Source organism: Apus apus, chromosome 2 (assembly GCF_020740795.1).
Source record: "Apus apus isolate bApuApu2 chromosome 2, bApuApu2.pri.cur, whole genome shotgun sequence".
NCBI classification, from domain to species: Eukaryota; Metazoa; Chordata; class Aves; order Apodiformes; family Apodidae; genus Apus; species Apus apus.
In genome coordinates, this window is record NC_067283.1 from 49,272,254 (window position 1) to 49,292,687 (window position 20,434).

General features: G+C 43.3%; 1 protein-coding gene across 3 annotated transcripts in view; it reads left to right on the plus strand.

The window, feature by feature from the left end:
• Nucleotides 1-2,181: 2,181 nt before the first annotated feature.
• The window catches only part of ELMO1 (engulfment and cell motility 1), a 310,135-nt gene continuing 291,882 nt past the window's right edge, over nt 2,182-20,434 (plus strand). For 2 of the 3 annotated variants that reach the window (XM_051610346.1, XM_051610349.1), the window contains exons 1-2: nt 2,602-2,710; nt 3,814-3,884. The gene's annotated coding sequence lies outside the window, so the exon portion shown is untranslated. Of the gene's footprint in view, nt 2,399-2,601; nt 2,711-3,813; nt 3,885-20,434 lie in introns of those variants that run through there. The other variant, XM_051610348.1, reaches the window with a different exon arrangement.

A 20,434-nucleotide genomic window follows, 5' to 3' on the forward strand; every position in this document is an offset into this window, starting at 1 on the left:
AAACCTTCTCTGGAGACTTTCAAGACCTGTCTGGATGTGTTTCTGAGTGATCTGCCCTGCTCTGGCAGGGGAGTTGAACTCAATGATCTTCAGAGGTCCCTTCCAACCCCTAACATAGACTAAACACAGGGACCAACATATTTCAGTTCAGTGTGCCGAGTGCACCTTCCCCATGGATTTTTAGCATTCAAGAAAGTCCTTAAACCTCAATGGCTTTAATGAAATGTTCCTTGATTGCAGGGCATTCCTGCCATGGAGAAGTTACAGAATGCAGAACCATGATGTTTGGTGCCCCAGCTCCCCTGGTTCTCAGTGCTATCACCCATGCCCTGCACCAGCCTGTGAGGTGCTGGAGGAAAGGTGAACAGGCAGGCAAATTCTTTGTGTCTGGAAAGGAGCTTCCACGGGTTTGGGGTGCACCCTTATCCCCTGCCATTTGGTAGAGTCTGTGCTCTAGTCCTGTAAATTAAGCGATGTGTGACTCAGGTGATTCATGCCATTTACTGCCTCACACCAGAGCATTTGCTCAGATCTAGCATATTGCTGACATGAGGCATTACAGCCTAAGGGGAGAATCAAGCCTCACTTCCTCTTCTGGAAAACCCCCAGCAATTCTGCTGGGTATAAAACCCTAGTAAGTGGTTGTGGTACTTTCAGAGCAATGAAGCTCATCAACGTCAGCTGATGCTTAACAGCGTTGCTGTGGTCTGAAGACCCGGGTCTTGCAGGAGGTTGGTGTTAGAGGAGACCACTGGGAATTATTAACCTGCTTAAAGATACCCTCATCCATAATTATTCGCATGATTAGAGCCAGTAATTTCCCAAGTCTTAGTCTTTGTGTGTCATCTGATGATTCGCAAAGAATGAAAAAGGAGACAATAAAACTTACTGTACCAGAGCAAGGCTTCATGGCTATGCTCTCAGTGTGTATCACAGTGAAATTTTCAGGACTTAGAAAAAATAAAAAGACCTCACTATCTGTAGTATTAAAAGATTTAACTTGATGGATTGTAGTGTCACATATCATGTGTGGTCCATACAGCAGCTGTGAGTTAAAAAAGTTTAAAAAAGACCTTACTGACTGCCCTAACAGGCTTCAGAGGTGGGCCCATGCAAACTGCAAGAAGCAGTGAAGTGAGGCCAACTGCAAGGTCCTGCACCTGGGTTGGGGCAATCCCAAGCACAATTACAGGCTGGGTGGAGAATGGATTGAGAACAGACATGAGGAAAAGCACTTGAGGATGTTGGTTGATGAGAAGCTGAAAATGAGCTGGTAATGTGTGATTGCAGACCAGAAAGCCGATCATGTCCTGGGCTGCATCAAAAGGGCCAGCAGGTCAAGGGAGGTGATTCTTCCACTCTACTCTGCTCTTGTGAGACCCCACCTGGAGTAATGTGTCTAGTTCTGGAGCCCTCAAAACAGAAAGCACATGGAGCTCCTGGAGAGAGTCCAGAGGAGGGTCATGAAGATGATCAGAGGGCTAGAGCACATCTCCTAGGGAGACAGGCTGAGACAGAAGATATTGTTCAGTCCGGAAAAGAGAAGGCTTTGGAGAGACCTTAAAGTGGCCTTCCAGTACCTACAAATACCTACAGGGGGCCTACAAGAAAGTTGGGGAGGTACTTTTTACAAGGGCATGTAGCAATAGGACAAGGTATAACATTTTTAATCAGGAAGAGGGGAGATTTAGGTTAGATAGTAGGAAGAAATTATTTAGTGTGAGGGTGGAGAGACACTGGAACAGGTTGCCCAGGGAAGCTGTGGATGCCCCTAGAAGTGTTCCAGGTGTGGATGGGGCTTTGAGCAACCTTGTCTAGTGCCTGTGGCAGGGGGCTCGGAACTACATGATCTTTAAGGTCCCTTCTAATCCAAACCATTCTATGATTCCGTAACTGCTTTTCTTTTAGGGAGGCTGAGAACAAAAAGCAGAGCTTGGATATGTTGCTTTTCCAGAGAGTGAAAGCCACGAGGTAGTTAGGCACTCATCTCACCCCGGCTGGGACGGGCCCCGGGGACGCTGGAAGCGCCGGCCAGGGCTGCAGCCGGTACCCGGCACCGGGGCGGGCAGCTCGGCGGGGTCGCTGCGGAGCGCGGGCGCTGCTGCCGCCGCCTCCCGGCCGGGCCCGCCCCGGGGCGCGGAGCGAAGCATCCCGGGCTCGGCGGGGGCTCTCCCGGCTGCTCGCTGGCTTCGGAGGGGAAATACACATACGCCGCAGCGCGCCAGCTGTGAGGCTGCCCAGCGGCCGTGGCTTTCCGGGAAGAAACGCAACAGGAGAAATGAGCAGTTACTCCGAAGGCAACTAGGAAGCCCTACATCCCTCACGAGGACCTGCGGGAGGAAGGGCATCAGTCGCACCTGGCGGGGGAAGAGGCGCTCCCGGCCCGGCGCAGCAGCAGGTAGAGGAGGCGGGGACGGGCGGGTATCGCCCCCCGCCCGCAGGTGCTGCCGAGCCGCGGGACCCCCACGGCGGCGGCCGGACCGGGGCTGCACGTCGCGGCCCGGCCAGCAGGAGGAAGGAAGAGGAAGTGATGAGCGGCGGCGGAGGAGAGTCGCCGAGTGCCTCTGCAAGCCCCGGGATGGGATAGCGGCGGGGGCAGCGCATTCAGGCAGCGGCGGCGGGGGGCGCGCAGCCCGGCTCCCGCTGCGGTGCGCGGCTCAGCGGCCCCGCTCTGCGCCTCGGGCAGGGGCGGTGCTGCCAGCCCCGGGAGGTAGGCGAGCCCCGGAGCCGGCGGGGGGAAGCGGCGGCGGGGCGGGTGGCCGGGGCAGGCTGCGGCGCTGGCCGGGCGGTGAGGGGAAGCTCGGAGAGGAGGGACGGGCTGGGACGGGGCAGGCGGCCGGCGAGCCCCGCACCTGCCCGCGGCGGGGGGGCAGCAGCAGGTCCCCCACGGGAGGAGGTGCCGGGCGGGGGGCGGCCGGAGGAGCGGCCGCCGTTGCTGCGAGGAAGAGGAAGCGCAGCCTCGTGCTTGTCAGTGCGGCGGGGCCTCGGCGGTGCGGGGTGGGGGGGGGACGACCCGGCCCGCCTCGCCTCGCATAGCGGCTCCTCCCGCCGCCCTGCCCTCTCCGCCGCCCGCTCCTTCCACAGCCGCCCGGCTCTCCCCGGCGCGACTTCGCCGGCACCTCCTCCGCTGCCGCCTCCTTCCCGCTCCGTCCCCCTCTCAGCCCCCTCCTGTGTCCCGGGCCGCCCTGCCCGCCCCCGGCTGCGTCTGGTGGTCGGAGGCCGCTGGTGCGGGGCGACGGGCGGGGGCCGCGCATCTCCGGGCGCCGGGGGGTGAGTGGTGGCGGGGGCCTCGCCTGCCCCGGCGGGAGCGGCGCGTCGCTTCGCGGTGGCGGGGGGCCGGGAGGGCGGGCGGATTTCGGGGCACCGGCCTCGGCAGGTCCCGCCTGGGTTAAGGCGTGGGGTCAGGCTCGGGGGGAGGCTCCGGCCGCAGCAAGTGTCCGCACGGCCGCGGGCGCCGCTTGGGAGGAGAAATACCAACTTTCCAGCAAGTGCATCCCCGCTTGCGGCCAGGCTTCTTGGCTCGGCGTTGGTACCCAGCCGCCTGCTCCCGAGGGCATGCCCCCCCTGCCCCTCAGCAGCGCTCGAGGAGGAGGAGGGAGAGTGCGCCTTTCCCCGAGTTTGTGCTCATAGAAGCGTTCCAGTCGCTGATGAATTTCAGATGAAAGGATTGTTCTGAAGTGCGGGTGGTGATTATGCAAAGCCACGGTGCTTAGCCTTGCAAAGCAAGTGGGTATCGGTCCAAAAAGTTACGTTTTTGAAGTTTCTTGGCTCGCAGCCTTTACAAAGTTTATTTTGAATACCTTTTCCTTGCAGAGCTAATACGACTGTCCAGCTCTCCCCCGAGAATGGTATAAAGTAAATATAGGAGTTCCTGAGAAATAACAGTGAGTACATTTCAAATCAGCAGCGTTTTGTTGTTAGCTTTATAAGAATGCCTTTTAACCTGCCAAGGCCTAAAATGTACAACAAACACATTCGGAGTGCGAATGATAATAACAGTGTAGGAAATATACCGTGTGTTAATTACTTTAGTGTAAACATGGTTGCCTGTGAGCTGTATTTCATGATACAGCAGTTACGGTGCAATTTAGCAAGGAATGTTTTGAAGTATATTCATAAGCAAATGGGTTTTCTTTTGCTTTTGTCCCTCAGCTGCCTGATTGCCCCTGGTTAAAGTATATTTATCTTTTGGGAAGAGGGGGAAATTGAGTAAGACCTGTGCAGAGTCTTGTATCTGTGACTGAGGACATTGTTTCCTCCTCTTCCCCTTAGCTCTTTCTCCTCCTTTCTCCCAAATGCACACACACACATGCTGGCTCATCCTCTGTTACATAACTTGGAGACATTTATGGATCATTCATTGTTCGCGTTAGTCCCATTCTTTCCATGTCATTCCTGCTTGATTGAGTGACTTACACAGAATATTACAGCCTAAAGAAAAATATATTTAAATTTTCATAAAGTTCTTCCAGCTTGAGCTGCAAGTTTGCTTTATTTGAAGGTTTTCTTTTCCTGATTCCACCCCCCTCACCTTTTTCTTTTTTTTTTTTTTTTTAAGCTGTATAAATAGGTGGTAGGGATCTAGTCTGATTAGTCTGATGACCAGTAACAAGATGAGGAGCAAGTGCAGTGGTGACAGTTTCCTGATAAAAGTTTCTCTTTTGTGTACTGTTATGTTAATCGGCATTTTCCTACATGCTATAAAGCTGTTAAGAGTAGTGCAGCAACTTTTAAAAACTCACCAGTCAGTGAAAACAAAGATTAATATGGCTTAAACATCACCATGATATGAAAGGGTATTATTGAAAAATATCATCAGTGCAGTCTGTGGATCTCAGTGCATGGTTTGACAAGTCTAGAGGTGTACTTGAGTCCCAGGTTTTTCATGCTAGGAAGGCTGTATAGGAATAATTGACTTTATTTTGTCTCTTTTTGTAATCTGTTTGAAATTGACTTGTGTACTCTGTAGCTTGCAACTTTGCTGTAGGGGTGATTGAGGGTTTATTTTTTAAAAATGAAGGATGGGGAGGGGGGGAAAAGAGAGCCAGTTTCCATTACTTACCGTTTTGTTATTTTTCCTTATATTCTCCATATGCCAGGAAAAACCTAATAGGTGTACAATTCAGATGGATTTTTATGAGGGGATAGGAAAAATTCTTACCTAGTTACTCTGTAGCAGTCTTGTGTGGTCACTAAAAGTATCTGCAGTTCAGTAGTCATTACATAACCTGGCTATGTTTGTTCTTAAAAACAAGTACTTCTTCCTCACTGTTCAGGTGCAACATACTGCATACGTTGCCCTAAGAAGAGATTTTTATAAGGCCCCTTCACCCTAGTATTCACAGAAAAAAGCTTATTATGCTACATAAAGGTGTAGCTGTTACTGAAATACTGCTGTGTGTGTGTTGTACTTCCTGAAGGCAATGCTGCTCTGCAGCACATTGCAAATCAAGAGTAACGTGGTGCTCCACCCTTCCTTCCGCTCTTTGTTTTTTCTACCTAGTAGAAGTCTCTTTGATTTTAAGGTCTGAGCTCATAGAATATGCTTTGTCAAAGTGTCCAGCCTACAAAAAGGGGTGTTGGATTATGGTCTCGTGTTTTCTGTGCTGGTACACAGGTAACAGAGCTCCAGTGTTCACACAAAAGATGCATGGCCACCTTCTGATATTTTAGATGCATTCAATATGTGATGGAGGGAGAGGCTAATGTCCATACATTGAACTGTAAGTAGGAAAAGGTTTCTGTAGACCTCTGTCAGTGCACCTGCATGCTAACATGCAGTGTGCTCCTGTTCCAATGACAAGCTTATTTTTTGGTTATATTGCCAACCACAGGGTTTCTAACTCTGTGATTCCCTGATAAGGTTTTGCATGAGACTTAGATCATAAAGTAAAATTTTCCTCTTGAGTTGTGACTTCTCTAGCACTTGCTTTTCAGTTTCTTTGAAGTAAATTATCTTTTTTAAGTTTAAGAGCTCTCTGTCATGCTGTGGTGTGGATGTGCAGTATGTCCTGGTATTAAAAAAAGTGTTTAGAAGGTGATGGGATTTTAGGAACCCTGGACACTAGAAAACATTATACACCCTTGGAGTAGGTAAAAGTACTGTTGTCTTACCTGGTTTATTTCTCTGCACAGTTATGCCTGGGTCTGGTAGACTTTATCTTCTGCTGTAACCCTACACTGTCCTGAAGGTACAGCTTAGAGTGGGAATGAGTTGGTTGGGTTTGCCTCCCTGTTCAATTGTTATCCTATTAAAATATTTGATTAAGATGTTTTGTGGTTATGAAGTCTTTGTGGTTTGAACAGTTGTGACTAAAAATGGCTTTGTAGCAGCCATCAAATCACCCTCAGTAAGGTCTGTGCTGTATCTTTAAAAGATTTTCCTGCTTTGAATGAGATTTTTTGAAAAAGGTTCTTGTATTCGTGGCAAGAGGAACGTGCCAAGTACACATTTTGAAACTTGTGTCAATTTAATAGAGCAACTGTTTAAAGGATTTTGGATAATTTTCCTTCTATTGAGTCAGAAATTTTTCTGTTGTGTTTTTTTGGTGTTGTCTTTTCCCTCCCCCCCCCCCCCCCCCCCTCCAAATATAACACTGGAAAAAGAGAGAAAGAGAAACTAAGTGCAATTGGCAGAAGCCAGTATGTTGGCAGGCATTTGATAGTATGGATCGTAAGAGGTGTTAATATGTATGTGACACTTAGCATAAAATATACTGCATGCATATGGTGTTACAGAGATGAATGGAAGAATAATCACAAAATTGTGAAGCTGTCTTTCAATCAGCATTTTTGCATCAAGTTTATTTGCAAGGATTTGGCTTTGTGGTGTGATCTTTCGTTATTGCAAATGTTGCGAGAGATGAAGGAGAGATTGAAGGATAATGTGCCCACCTTTCTGCTAGTTTCTGTGGTTTTCTGATCACTGTTAACACTGAAGAGGAACATGAATAAGAAGTATTTGCTACAGGGGATAGCTAACATGTTTCCTCTTCATTTTGGATCTGACAGAGGTAAACTTCTGTGTTATGCCCAGACACTAAGTTGTCTGGTGCCACATAAGTAGTACCCAACAGTAAGCTGCTAAGTTCTCAGTCTTCTGAGCAGGTAGGTGTGTAAAGGCTGTGCCGGTAGTTAAAAGCAAGGTGAACAGTGATTCACATGGTGCTTGTTTGCAAACGCTTGGCAACGGCATTGGTGTATTTCTCCTAATGACAAGTTTCTGTTGTGTTTGATTTTACGGTTGTAGTTTTTAATGGCTGCTAGGAGAGGGGAGAGAGTGGAAATGATGGATAAGCTATTTTTCTGTAGATAGCACTATGAAGAAGACTTGAAGCCGCTGCTGGTAAGGGTCTCCTTGGGAAGGTGTTTTAGTTTATGTATAAATGAACTCACTTTGCTCCATTTCTAGTGAGCAGCCTTTGTGGTTCTTTAGACAGCTGAGTATACTACCTGGAGGTGTTATGCAAATGCGATAACCTACTCTTACTGTTTTTAAGGGCCAAAGTGTACTTACTGACACTTCAGCTGTGTTACATTTACAGTCAAATAACACTTCAAAACTCCACAGGAGCTAGCACTAGTGCAGGGGAGGGAGAATTACCAGACAATGCTGAGGGCAAATATTTTTCCTTCCAAGTTGAATTCAGTTGGCTTAAAGTGTTTGTGAAATATCATCTTCAGTAAAGAGGCTGGGACAGGGGGTTGGGGGAGAAAAAAGAAAACAAATGGTTCCCAAAAAGATCTGTTCCAAAATAATAGCTGTGTCCTAGCTGTGCGTCTTTTCTTGTCTTTTGCTTCTACTTTCATTCTGTTCTTTTATTTCTCAAAATTAAACTCTCCTCATAATTTCTTCTTGAATGTTTGCCACCTCTGCCTTGGTATCTTATTATTTGGTCTTTGACTTATTTATTTATCCCAGCTCTCATAGTTTAATTGACTTTGACCATTCCTTAAATTCTGTCATGGGCATCCCTTAGATCATTACTCACATAATTTTCCTTAAGATTTGCAAGAAAAGCTGTGGACTGAAGTATCACCCCCTATATCCTTTCAAAGCCTTTAGCTCAAAGGGTTTATTGTACAGTCTTAAATTATTGGGTACACATGAAGTGTAAAACTGCCTCTGAAATACTGCATAATCAGGGAATGAGTAATTTTTTTGTTTTTATCAACAGGAATGCATATATGATAATCTAGCTTTTCTTCTTGTTGAGCTTGCTTCAACTGAAAGGGAGAGTGGGTCACTGCTTCTGAGAGAACTTCATGTTCATCTGGAGATGCGATGGCTTTAAACTTGCATTCTTTAATACAGCAGAACATGCTTGCTTGAAGATGATCTAATTTTCCAGAGCTTTTTTGCAAATTGGGGGAGGGTGTGTGAACATGGATGAAATGCTCCATGTGGACCTTTTTGTTTTCTTAATGTATGAAGCTAACAACCTGTAGATCAAATACATCCAACATTTTGTACTTTTTGCATTTGTTTGCTGACTTGAAGCCCAAATCTGCTTCTTCTGATGCTGACTTAATCTTTTATGTAGTATCAGGAGATGGATAACTGTTGTGAAAATAGGAAAATTATTTTTAATTTAGAAAAGTAGCTAAAAAACTTTTGCTATGTTTGAGTGATGGAAAGAATTTAGCAAAACCAGTATTCCAATAAACTTCCACAAAATGTTGTTGTTGTTGTTGTAACACTTTGTTCCGTAGATACAGAACTGTCCTAGTTAACTTATTCATATAGTCTTAATACATGCATGAATTCTGGGACCTGAATTTGTAGCCATAGTGAAAATATTACTTGCCTATTTTTCTTTCTCTTCAGCCAATAAACATGTATCATAGAGTCCAGCGGAAGTGCAAAGGATACATGAGTGTTGGCAAAGATGTCTCATGTATATCTTGTGTCTGGCTAGACTGGCAGTCTGCTGTATACATCAGTGAATCTTGCTGGAGTGACCGTAGTCGGGGTGACTCTTTAAATTGCTACTTCATATTTTAAGAGAGGTGATCATCTGCTGAGGTAGACTGATGAGGAATTTATAAGTATTCATGTAATACCCTGTGACCAGGCAGTGCAGTTGATTTGCGTGTTTCTTGTCTAAAAATAAGAGGAGAAAAATGTCTGTGACACAGGTTGGTATAATATAATTTTTACTCTTAGTGCCAGTGCATGTATTTTTTACATTCTAATACAGTCTTTTCCATTGCCTTGCTTTCTGGAATACAATTGCACATTAGTTTTCATAGCAACGGTTGTGGCTTCAGCTGGAAATTGAAACCTGGTAAGTATTGGCTCCATTCATGGACTTTTGGACTAACTTTTTCAATGACCCTGAGCCAAACAAACTAAAATAAATGAATAAAAATTCCCCCTAAAATAAGTACTGGTCCTGCATTCTGGAAAGGATATCTGGTACGTCCTTTGGTTGCTAGGCTCTTAATATGTTTGAGTATTGCTGTTTGTTTTTGTCTTTTTCTGTTCTTTCTCCCAAGTTTTCTTTCCCCCCCTCCCTTCAAGTACCAGGGCACTCATCTGTTGAAACTCTACCCCCTGTGGTTCAAGTGCATTCCTCCTATCAACCTTTTCACCCCACCTCCCACTGTCCCTCCTCACATATACTCTGACATCTCTTCTGCTCACCAAACTGACAGAATTCATGTCTAGATGTGGGGTCTGATTCTGAGCTATACTTTATGTAGGTCTTTAATCTCTTCTCCTACATATATATATATATGCATGGAAGCTTCTTGTTGCACTTAATCTTCTTTTCCTGAAAAAAAAAAACAAACATAAAAAGCAGAAAATTTGAACAAATGAGAACTTCCATTAGAGAGCAAAAGACACAACCCTTGATGTGCTGGTTGTTTATTACTTAGGAGAAGATTGTAAAGGGTGAAAAAAGATTCAACCAACCAAAAAACCTACAAAACTGAAAGAAAATGTGAGGTCATTTTCACTTCAGACCTCTTAAGGCAATTTTAACCATATCAATGGCAAGTTGTTAAAGATTTGACAGCTGATGCCAGTTCCAGCAAATTAAGAAAAGGGCATGAGAAACAGTGCACATCTTGAACAAAAATACCAGGTTGGTTTTTGTAAGTTGATGTGGTCTTTTTTGAAAAGTCTGAATTTTCCTATTTTGTAGCCAAATGTGAAATTTTTACAAAAGCGCCATTGTGGAAAGTAATGTATAAAATTTGGAAAGAGAAAAGATAATCTCCTTTACCCTGTGCTGCTCTGAGCCTTTCTTTGTCCTGGCTTTCTTCTCTGACGTATTTGGGCTTGACCTGTTGAAACTTCTGCATCTGTTCTTCTGTCTGTATAAAATGCTGGTGATTTCCTTTTATATCGCTTGGGTTAGTCTTACAACATAACATGTACAGCACCTGTCATAAACTTTTCTAATATTCGAAGACTTGGGCTCTTGTTTCTTCACCTGCCAAAGATAACCCCTTTTTTCCTTCAGGTACCTTAAGAAGCTAGCTGGTTGGAAGAGTATGTGTGTTTGTGCAACGATGAGAGTCTGTAGCATTTTGCTGTGTTGGGATGGTTTTCTGGAAGGCAGAGATTTCAAGGACTTCATCCCCTGCAGCTGTGAATGAGTCAGACAATACATTATGATAAAGGAGAGATGTGTGCAGAGGGAGAAGGGAGGAAAATAATTACATAATTTTAAATCCAAGTTGGAATTAGGGTTCTATTTTAAAACAAACATAAATAACATGGTCTTGGGCTGTTTGCACTGGAGTTTTAAATTGTTTTTCTGATTTATATGCCAGAGGGATCAAAATATCCAAACTTAAGTAGTGGTGGTGTGTGAATTCAAATTAAAACAGTAGGTTTTAAGAATTTTTTTTTTTGCCATGTTCCAAATTGCTTACATTTTGTGAAGTTATTCACCTCGCCCTAGAGATGGCAAGGCTTTTAGCTTTGAATTAATTTTTTATAATTAATGTATGGAGGTTGAAAAAGGAACTATGCAGGCCTATAGGCTACTTTTCTGTAACTAGAGGAATGACAGCATAAGGGAAAAAGCAGTCAGACTTCCCTCCCCTAAATTAGTACATAGAGAACCACCACACTAGACTAGAAAATCAAACTTAAAGTCAAGCCGCAGGTCCTTTGTTTCCAACTAATTGTTCTTGTTGTGTTCACTGGTCCCCATAAGCTTGACTAAGGGGATAAGCCTTGCTTTCCTGTTCTGAGGCTTTTCTCTCTTATCTATTGAAATTCAGAGTGGAGGGCCCCCTTTAGAGAATGTCCTGTCAGTGGCTGTCCCGTCTGGAACAAAGAGGATCCAGCTGGGGGTATGGATTGTAGAGAGAGGTAGCCTCTCTAGCAGGCAATTGGGAGTCATTTAGGAAACCAGCAGTTTTAATTTAGTTTGGAAATCGTAAGCCTGAGTCTCAGTGAAGCTTCCAACTGCTGATGTCTCATGCTTGAATTCAGACAGTACCTGGGCAGGCCCAGTGTGTTCTGCTACAGGTTCCATTTCTGAGATACGTAATTTTAATGACATTGTGTTGTGCAGCTGTGTAGCTTTAACGTGGTAGAAGAGGCGTAAGTCACTGGCTTGACACTAGAATTATGTAGTTGCAGTCTTTGCATCAGGTTAAAGTTGGCATCCAAAACAGTGCATCCTCGGGACAGCTTTTCTCCAGTATTTCAACACCAGCTGTCTTCCTACAGGAAGGACAGGAGATTCAGGTGTGCCAGCTAAGTGTGCATTCTGGTAAGGCACAGCCCCACTCAGAAGGCTCATAAAATGTCTTCCACATCTTCTAGCTGCTTCATCCCAGTATGTTTCAGCAGCTTCATCGGTGTTGAGACACCCAGCCATTAGTTACGTGTGTGTAATTACAGCTCTGCATGTAATTAGCTGCATTAGCAGTATTAGCCAAAGGGAAAGAGACTTGTTTGGTATGGTAGCCCATTCTGTTATAATTTCATATGCATACTAAATGAGATGAGGCACTACTTAAAAGCCTTGGGAGGCTTTAAAAAAATCAATATGGATCTATTGTTTTGACGAAAGTAGTACCACTGAAAAAGAGTGATAATTTTTAATACCTTTAGCTTGTGAGAGCTGCAGCAAGATCTCTTAATCCACAGTATTTACTGGAAAGGAGGACAGCTGAGTCTGGTATGGTCAGCATGGATGCTTGACTTTTACCTATACTGCCTTCCCCACGGACAGCATTGATGGTATGCATGAGCAGTAGGAACTCTTGTTCTTTCCTACTGATTTTCAGATTGTAACATGAAGTTACTGCTGTAGCTGTAGAGCCTCCTTGAGCTGATTCAGCCAAACTGGGCAGAGATGATCTACAATAAATTATTTTCAGATACAGGCAGAATTGAACTGCTCCATCTACCAAAGGAACTCCCACCAGTCACTGGGAGAAGCTCAGGGCAATTCTATTTAGGTCTGACTGTCCGGTATTTGAATAATTCTACATATCAGTTGAGATGGAAGTTTTGGAACTCTTCTAGTACATGCTGAAGGCAAAAAAACCCAAAACAAGTATTTGATGGTTGGATTCAGTTTGAGGTATCTGCTATTGTTTGCTTTCTTTTCTTAATCTGGTGCTGGCACAAAGCCTTATGAACATGAAATCAAAGAAAAGGGGTCTTTCTTAGAAGGCACTTTGTCAACAGATGTGAACAAAGGTGGTTTTAAAGTGTTACTGAACCACTGACAGAAGCTCTGAAAGGAGCGTCCTGAGAGACTGTTTGGGAACATCTAGGTTTCATGAAGGGAAGGACCATCTTCTCTGTCTTCCCTCACTGAGAGTTGTTTGTTCCAGTAATTCTATAGGCAACAGCCCTGTCTCTTGAGCAGTAGTTGCTGTGTATTACTGAAGGTTGTCCAGAGATGAAAATCACAAAATAGCCATATGATTTAGCTGAAAAATACTATTCCTTGACATTCTCCTTAATTTCCTGCTTTGTATATCTGAAAAAATCTGATGTGTGGTTTTTGTTTATTGTTTGGGTGTTTTTTTTGTTTTGGTTTTTCAAGACTTGGGTAAAACTTCATCTGTAGCTTTTTGATGGCTGAATGGAGACAGCTGTGCAGGTCTCCATGAAAACTGGTGAAAATTTGACACAATGTTTCCCATAAACACTTTAACCAAATAATCCTGAACTGCTGGCTTAACAACATTCAGCCCAGTGCTGTTAAACAAACCACTAGAGAGTTTGGCCTTTAGAAGAGGAAGAAAGAGAATTAATCTGGGATACACAGTGCTGTAAATGTTTACTCTTCTGTTGTGACCAGTGTGTAACCTCTTTGTGCAGAGAATCAGTCCGTGGATTCACAGTTCAGCACTTAGCAGTGTTGAATGAAAAAAAGAGAGGAGCTTTCCTTCAATTGTATGAGAAATTGATGCAGACTGTTAAAATATTCAAAGCTACTTTTTCCTTCATAAATTCTAACAGTCATCATCTACTTCTGGTCCCATTGAGGAATTCAGGAAAAGAGTCAGTTGAGGGTGATACATTTGATGATTGCAAAGGCTTTTGCTACTTGCAGAGCAATTTGGATACCATGAGGGAAGAAGCTGTGTGCTGGTTTCTCCCTGGTATGTTGCTAAAGCAGAATAATCATATTTATGAAGAGAAGGACCTTCTTTGGTTTTGTGTTAGTAGAGCAACTGTGTTGTAGGAGCAGCAGTTTCCCCATAGTTACCCTGCTAGATGAAGAGGCTGGGTTGCTGAAAAATGTGCATAAAACATTGCATCTTTCTGCATCTTTCTTTCAAACTATTTCTGATAAAAAATAATGTCTTTCTGCAGTTGTCAATGGCTTGCCTTGGACAATTACCAAAAGAAGAGCAAGACTGTATTGGGAAGAACTAGCAGAAATTTGTAGCATTTGGCCTCACCATTTGCTTCCACAGAAACAGGGTGGAATTACAGGAGTGTTATTTTTATCTGTGAGAATATGACATCAACAATACTATGTCTTTTCCTTCTTTTCTGCAGGGCATTTTTGTGTAGGTAGGAGACACAGGTGCTCATTGCTGGTGAAAGCCATTGTATGCTACCTGACCCTTTGAAAGGGAAAATTTGTGATTTGTGTGCTTGTATTTAAAACCTGCCAATGCCAGTGGCATTTTTTCTTTTTATTCTCCTTTTTAAAAAACATGTCTTGGACTTCCTTATCTCCTCTCACAAAAAAAAAAGGGGTTGTTCAGTTTCAGGCCCTGTGTTGCAATGGTACTACTGGCCAGGAGCCTTCCTGGCCTCTGGCACTATCAACAGAAAATGCTGCTCTGGGAAGAATAGAGTATAGTTTAGGAAGGGTGGAGGGGAAGGATACTGAGACTGGTGGCGAAAGGCAGAACTTGGCGTTGCAAAGAAATAGCTGAAAAAACGTTTGTGTTCCTTGCAACTTTAACAGTGGTAGAAAAAGGTTAAATGAAGGAGGAGAAAAGAGAAATAACGCAAGCAGGAGGGAAAAGCATTAGCAGTCCCAAAAAAGGGGTGGGTATTGTCAAGTTTCTTTAGGTACTGTCTTTTTTTGCAAGATGAGCCCAGAACAGGGAATTGGTGATCCTAATGTTATAGTTTAGTAATTTAAATCTGTGTGATACAAAATTAGGTATTTTGGGTTTTTCCCCCTGACTCAGCCGCACAACATTAGTCTGTCAGGGGTATGGAAATTGAGTTTGAATATTGCTGGGTTGTTGTATAACTTGTAAGTGACTCTGAACAATAGAAGAGTGATGTATAATTGCACATTAATCAGGTAAATATTCCTCAGTAACATCTCACTCTTACAGAGCTTTAATTCATGCTTATTTATAAAATATATTGCCCAGCTGGGTGTAAATTCTCTAGCTGGTGGCAGGGCAGGACGATAGCATGTTCATAAACATGGTGAATGATGAAGCTTTGTTGCAATTTGGACTGTCATGTGGGTCAGGAACTGTACAAACTGACTCCTCTCTCAGAGCCCTCACTTTAGACTTTATCCTTTTATTTCCTTCCCCATCCTTTCTGTCTGCTGTTGCAGAGATTGTTTGAGTCCTCAGCAGACAGCTGAGGTTGTCTACCATAAGGCTGCAGTGGGAGTAAGGAAGCTCTTGAGCTAGGAAGCTTTTGAGATTTTAAGGCAAATCCTAGATTATTCTGGGTCTTTTAAGGTGGGTGGGTATATGTGAAGACAGGAAGAATTCTTATTCCCATTAAATTACAATTAAATATGCACTGAAGTTTGAAGGGGTTTTGGTAAGTAATCCTGTTGGTTCTGCACAAACCAAGATATGGGTCATATGCTTTTCTGCAGTACAGGCATGAATAATAATGGAGAAAATAAATGCAGGGGTCAGATCAGCTGAGTGGGAAGAACCCATCTTATGCAGCTATGCTCCTGACAATAGCTACTTTCTAAACAGCATGAAAGTCTTGCTGTGAAGTTTTTTAGGAGACAAGAGACTGTAATTTGCATTAAAAAAGCATTCTTTTAATCAAAATATTTGGCTTCTATGTCCATGCACATGCATGTGTGCAAACATGCAGTAGGACGGCACAGTAGGGCAGCAGGGTGTTTGCCTATTTTTTGATGGTTGTGAATGTTAAGAAATTAGCCATCAAGCTGTAGATGGAAACTCTGTTCCAATGAATTTAATGGGATCTGTGGTTGGATAAAGGACTTCTTTATGAAAGGAATCTGAAGGCTCCTGGATTAATGATTTTCATCTCGTTGAACTGACCTTTGAACCTGAGAATTTTGTATAACTAATAAAATTAAGCTATTAGTAGATTATTTGCTGGTCATTTCAGAACACTGCTATGCTACAAAAATAGTGCTGTCTATCTTACAGTAAGGATGAGCTTTATGGTGCAGCATTTGGGTGTCTCGGGTGCACAGTGAGGCATGGAGCCAAAGCCGGTCTGCTCCTCGGTGCTGTAAGCACACTGTGGGTTTGCAGTTGTTGGAGCACGATTGCTCGGATTGTATTGTTGCTCTTAAAAAATGTTGAGTGCTGGGGTTTTGGCTCCTAAGTATCCGTTGGAGTGTCCTCTTTTAAGGTTTGAACATCATTTGTAATTAAGGGATGTTCTGACTTCTGTGTTAGAAAAGGATGCTGGGTATCAGGGTGATAGGCAATGCATTTGAAAATGTTCTCTAAATGTTGTTGCAAGACCTGTGGAAAAGCGTGAATCTCCAGAGTGTTAAAGATAATAAAGTTTTATTGCTTGCTGCAAAGCTACTGGTGGAGGGAGTAGTTACATTAAAACAAGATGAAGTTCAAATTTAAACCAGCCTGCCAGTGCTGGTCCATGTAGGTAGATCCATGCAGATGTACTTTTTCTGAAATAAGCACCTTTTTAGAGGATCTTGAAGAGGAAAGGCAGTGAGTTTCAGTTTAGATTAGTTTAGGGGCTTTGGGATTAATTTACATTCTTTCCTACACTTGCTCCTGAAGTTAAGCATGCAGCATTTTGCTTTAACTACAAACTTTACCATGGAGGCAAGCAAAATGAGGGGAAAGAAAGAAATGTTTTCAGATATAATTTGTTGTCTTGACTGTTCTGGCAGTTCTAAGTATCAGCTGCGCATGGCAAGTTACTGGCAGGCCCTTTACATAGTGTACAGCTTCAGCAGCCTGGCTGCCAGTGGAGCCAGCAGCTTACTAGTAACTGACTTATCATTTTTGTCACACCTGCACAAGCCTATCTCTCTGAAACACATTAGTATTCATGAGAAGTTATTGAACCATGATGAATCACAAACACGTTTTAAGTCATTCCTTTGTCATTCTCCTTGGGCCAAGTCCACCTTTCTTAAACAATGCCTTATTTTTCTACCCCATAAAATCTTATTTATTTTAGTCAGAGAACTGAAAGTCAGATAAATGAAATCCTCTCTGTTTATTCAAACTTTCCCTTCATTGGGGATATTGTACCCCCACGTCTCACTTTTTGCCTCTGAGATCCATCATGTGATTAGATTAAAAAGCTCTGGTCTGTGCTGGTTTTATTAATGCAGTAATATGGCTAGATTGTGTGATGTGACACGTTAGTTGTGAAGCTTTGGATGCCAATTCTGTCACTTCCCTGGGTGTTCACCCAGTTAACATCCAGTTTCCATAGAGGGCTGTGTCCATCTCAGTATTGCTCATTGGGTCAGATGATGGTTACTTGAACTGCATGGGAACTCCAAAAGCCTTTTCCATAGGAGACGGCCTGTGCTATTCCAGGATCTTGCTGTGATCTCACCAATATGAGCTTGCCAAGCACTTAGTTTGATTTACTGTTCTCATTTTCTGTGTCGACTTAGGCAATCACAAAAGGAAAGATTAAATCAGAGTGGGAATGACTAAGCAAATAACTGATGGAAATATAAGAACAAACAGCAACAGCTATAGAATTGTTTAACTTCAGATACTTATTTGAAGAGTTCAGTAATGGCAAGGTTGACCAAAAATGTTGTTTTGCTGAGGCTGGAGGGAGATCTTGTGCAATGAAATGGAAGTATTAACTGAAATTACATATAAAAGAGAACCTCAGGTGTAAATGTCTTTGTTACTTGATGTTTCCAGCCTTTGTAAAGCAAAGCTTTATGTTGAATTTCTTCAGGCAAAATGTTGTATTAGGTGAGGAGAGGAAGAAGGACTCCTATTTCAAAAGTTGAGTAATCCCTCCCACCCTCGCAGTTTTTAGCTTGGTACCTTTAGGCAACCGATTCTGTTGAGTGGACGTATGGGATGTGTATCTCTTTACCCCTTTCTTCTCTAAAGTAGCTGTTAAGTTGTCAGCTGATTCAAGCCAAGTCAGCAGAGCAATAGAGATTTCAAAGGTGCAAAGTTTAGACAGGTTTTGTGAAAGTAGGAAACTGGGTGGAGCAGAAACTGTAAGGCAGAGACTCCAATGTGAGCCTTGTTAAACAGCTGGAAACCTGCACGTGGGATTCAGATGGGTTTGTCTTAGTCCTGCTGCTCACAGAGAAGCTCTTTGCTTGGTTAGACAAATGTAAGAGAAAAAGCAGCTCTCTCTTTTCTAAGGAAAAATGAAATGAAATTAAAGGCCTGAAAGCCAAATTTTGTGATAAAAATGGGTTGTCATCTCTTGCCTTATCTGACTTGTACTCTGAAACATGTAGGGTGTGATTTTACTGTGCACAAAGTCTCACTGTCAGAGTAGTTACAAAGGGCCTTCTAGATAAGTAACATTTAGGCTGCTCTTACCTTTACATCGAAGTGTTTAAATAAAAATATTTGGGAGCACTTACTTGAAACAGAAAAGCTTCAAAACTTCAATGAAGCACTATATTTTATTCACTTTTAGGCAGTCCTGTCAGAACTGTGGGGCAGTACTGCTAACGAAGGAGACTTAAAATCATGTACTGTGTGTCCATATGGGAGAGTGCTGTGCAGATGGTAGACAGGTGAAGAGTTACGAAATCTAGCTTTGCTGGGGAGCTCAACTAAAACCATACTTTTTAGTGCCTGTTAAGGATGGATTACAAATTAATGTTATGTATTTGGTAGGGAATCTTTTGGAGCTTAAAAAACATCCTATAGTGTTAGAAATGAAATGTAGGGTTGATTTTGCATTCTAGTGTTAGAAACGTAGTGTTGGTTTGGTTCACATATATATATATTCTAGTGTTAGGAATATATAGTTTGTTTGAGTACATAAATATATATACTTTAGTGTTAGGAATATAATTGTTTGTTTGAGATAAGTGAGATATCTACACATTCCAATGACACCTGGAGTGGTTTATGGGCCAAGAAACTGAGGGACTTAATTGGGCTCCATCTGGGGGATCTGAACATGGAGAAGGATTTATGGCCCAAGATAAGGCCGAACAAAGCTACTTCTATGTTGCTCCTCAGGGCAGGATGACACCAGCAGATTGTTAATTGGGAAGACAGCCAAGGGGGCAAGAAAGGTCAATATTTTACCTTAAAAGGTAAAAAGTAAACTGCTAGAATGGAATGTGTAAACAGGGGCGGGAAACTTATAGGATAATTTGAAGCATCGGGTAGGCTGTAAACCCTGGAGTACTCAGCCAGTGGGGAAACAGGGGAGGGAATTTTGCGTCGGGAATAGGGAATATAAACCGTTATTCACCTTGCTATAGGTGTGCCTACTTGCTTAGGTCACCCATTCTTGCAAGGATGTAAATAAACTGTGCTTCGCTGAAGGATCTGTGTGGGTCTGCTCATTGGCGCGACAAACGTTTCTCACAATAGTGTGAACCCATGCTGGTTAGTTTTGCTGTAACTGTAAAGTCTGCAAATTATTTTTTGTCTCTTGATAAGTAATTTAAATTCTACAGGGATGCAGAAAGGAAGTAAAAACTTCCCTGAACATGATGGTTAAGGAAAATAGGATGTTGTTTCCAAATGCTGCCATGCTTGTTAAGCAGAATTTATTACTCAAGGTGCCATGTAAAGTCAGATGGCCAGTGATAATGAGGCACCATGTCTGGTGAGGTCTTCTAAGAGCTGGTCACATAGTAGTTTCTGCCATGGCTTTCCTCAGACCTCAGTGGTGGTTTAGTTCTTCCTTTTGACCTGCAGCTCGGCAAAGGCCTGACCAGGCTGTGTTTTCCAGCTGGAACTGAGAGAAAGAACTTGGGAATTTTGCTATACCTCCTGGCCAATAGTACTATTGGTTACTTAGAATTGTAGAATGGTTTGGGTTGGAGGGGACCTTTAAAGGTCACCTAGTCCAACAGCAGTAAGCAGGGATATCTTCAACTGGATCAGGTGGCTCAGAGCCCCATCCAACCTGACCCTGAATATTTCCAGGGCTGGGGCACCTACCACATCTCTGGGCAACATGTTCCAGTGTTTCATCATCCTCATTGTAAAAAATGTCTTCCTAATATCTGCCCTCTTCCAGTTAAAAACCATTACCCTTTGTCCTATTGCAACAGGCCCTGCTGAAATGTTGGTCCCCATTTTTCTTGTAAGTCCCCTTTAATTACTGAAAGGCCTTAATAAGGTCTCCCTGCAGCCTTCTCTAGGCTGAACAACACCAACTCTCTCAGCCTTTCTTCATAGAAGTGTTCCCTCTCTGTCATCCCTTTTGTGGCCCTCCTCTGTATTCAACTTCTGGTACCTGTCAGAGGTGAAATGAATGGGTGCTGTAGCTTGGCATCTTTTTAATTTTTAAAATAATTCTGCTCCCTGTGCTTAGCATAAATTCTCTCAATTTGAGGAAAGCATATTCCCTCAAGTTTGTCATGTGTCTCTCCATTCTAAGAGTTAGATTTATTAAGTACCTTTTTTTTGGTGAGTCTGTTCCTTTCTAAGCCCTCGTGGCATCAAGACTTATGGGCTGCAGTCAAGTACATCTATGGAGTGAGTTATAGCTGTTACTGCTGGCTGTGTTTTAGTCCACTCCAGTCCTGCCTGCCTTTTTTTCTCTGAGGTTTTGGTCTTTCCTGCCCCAAGTTTCTAA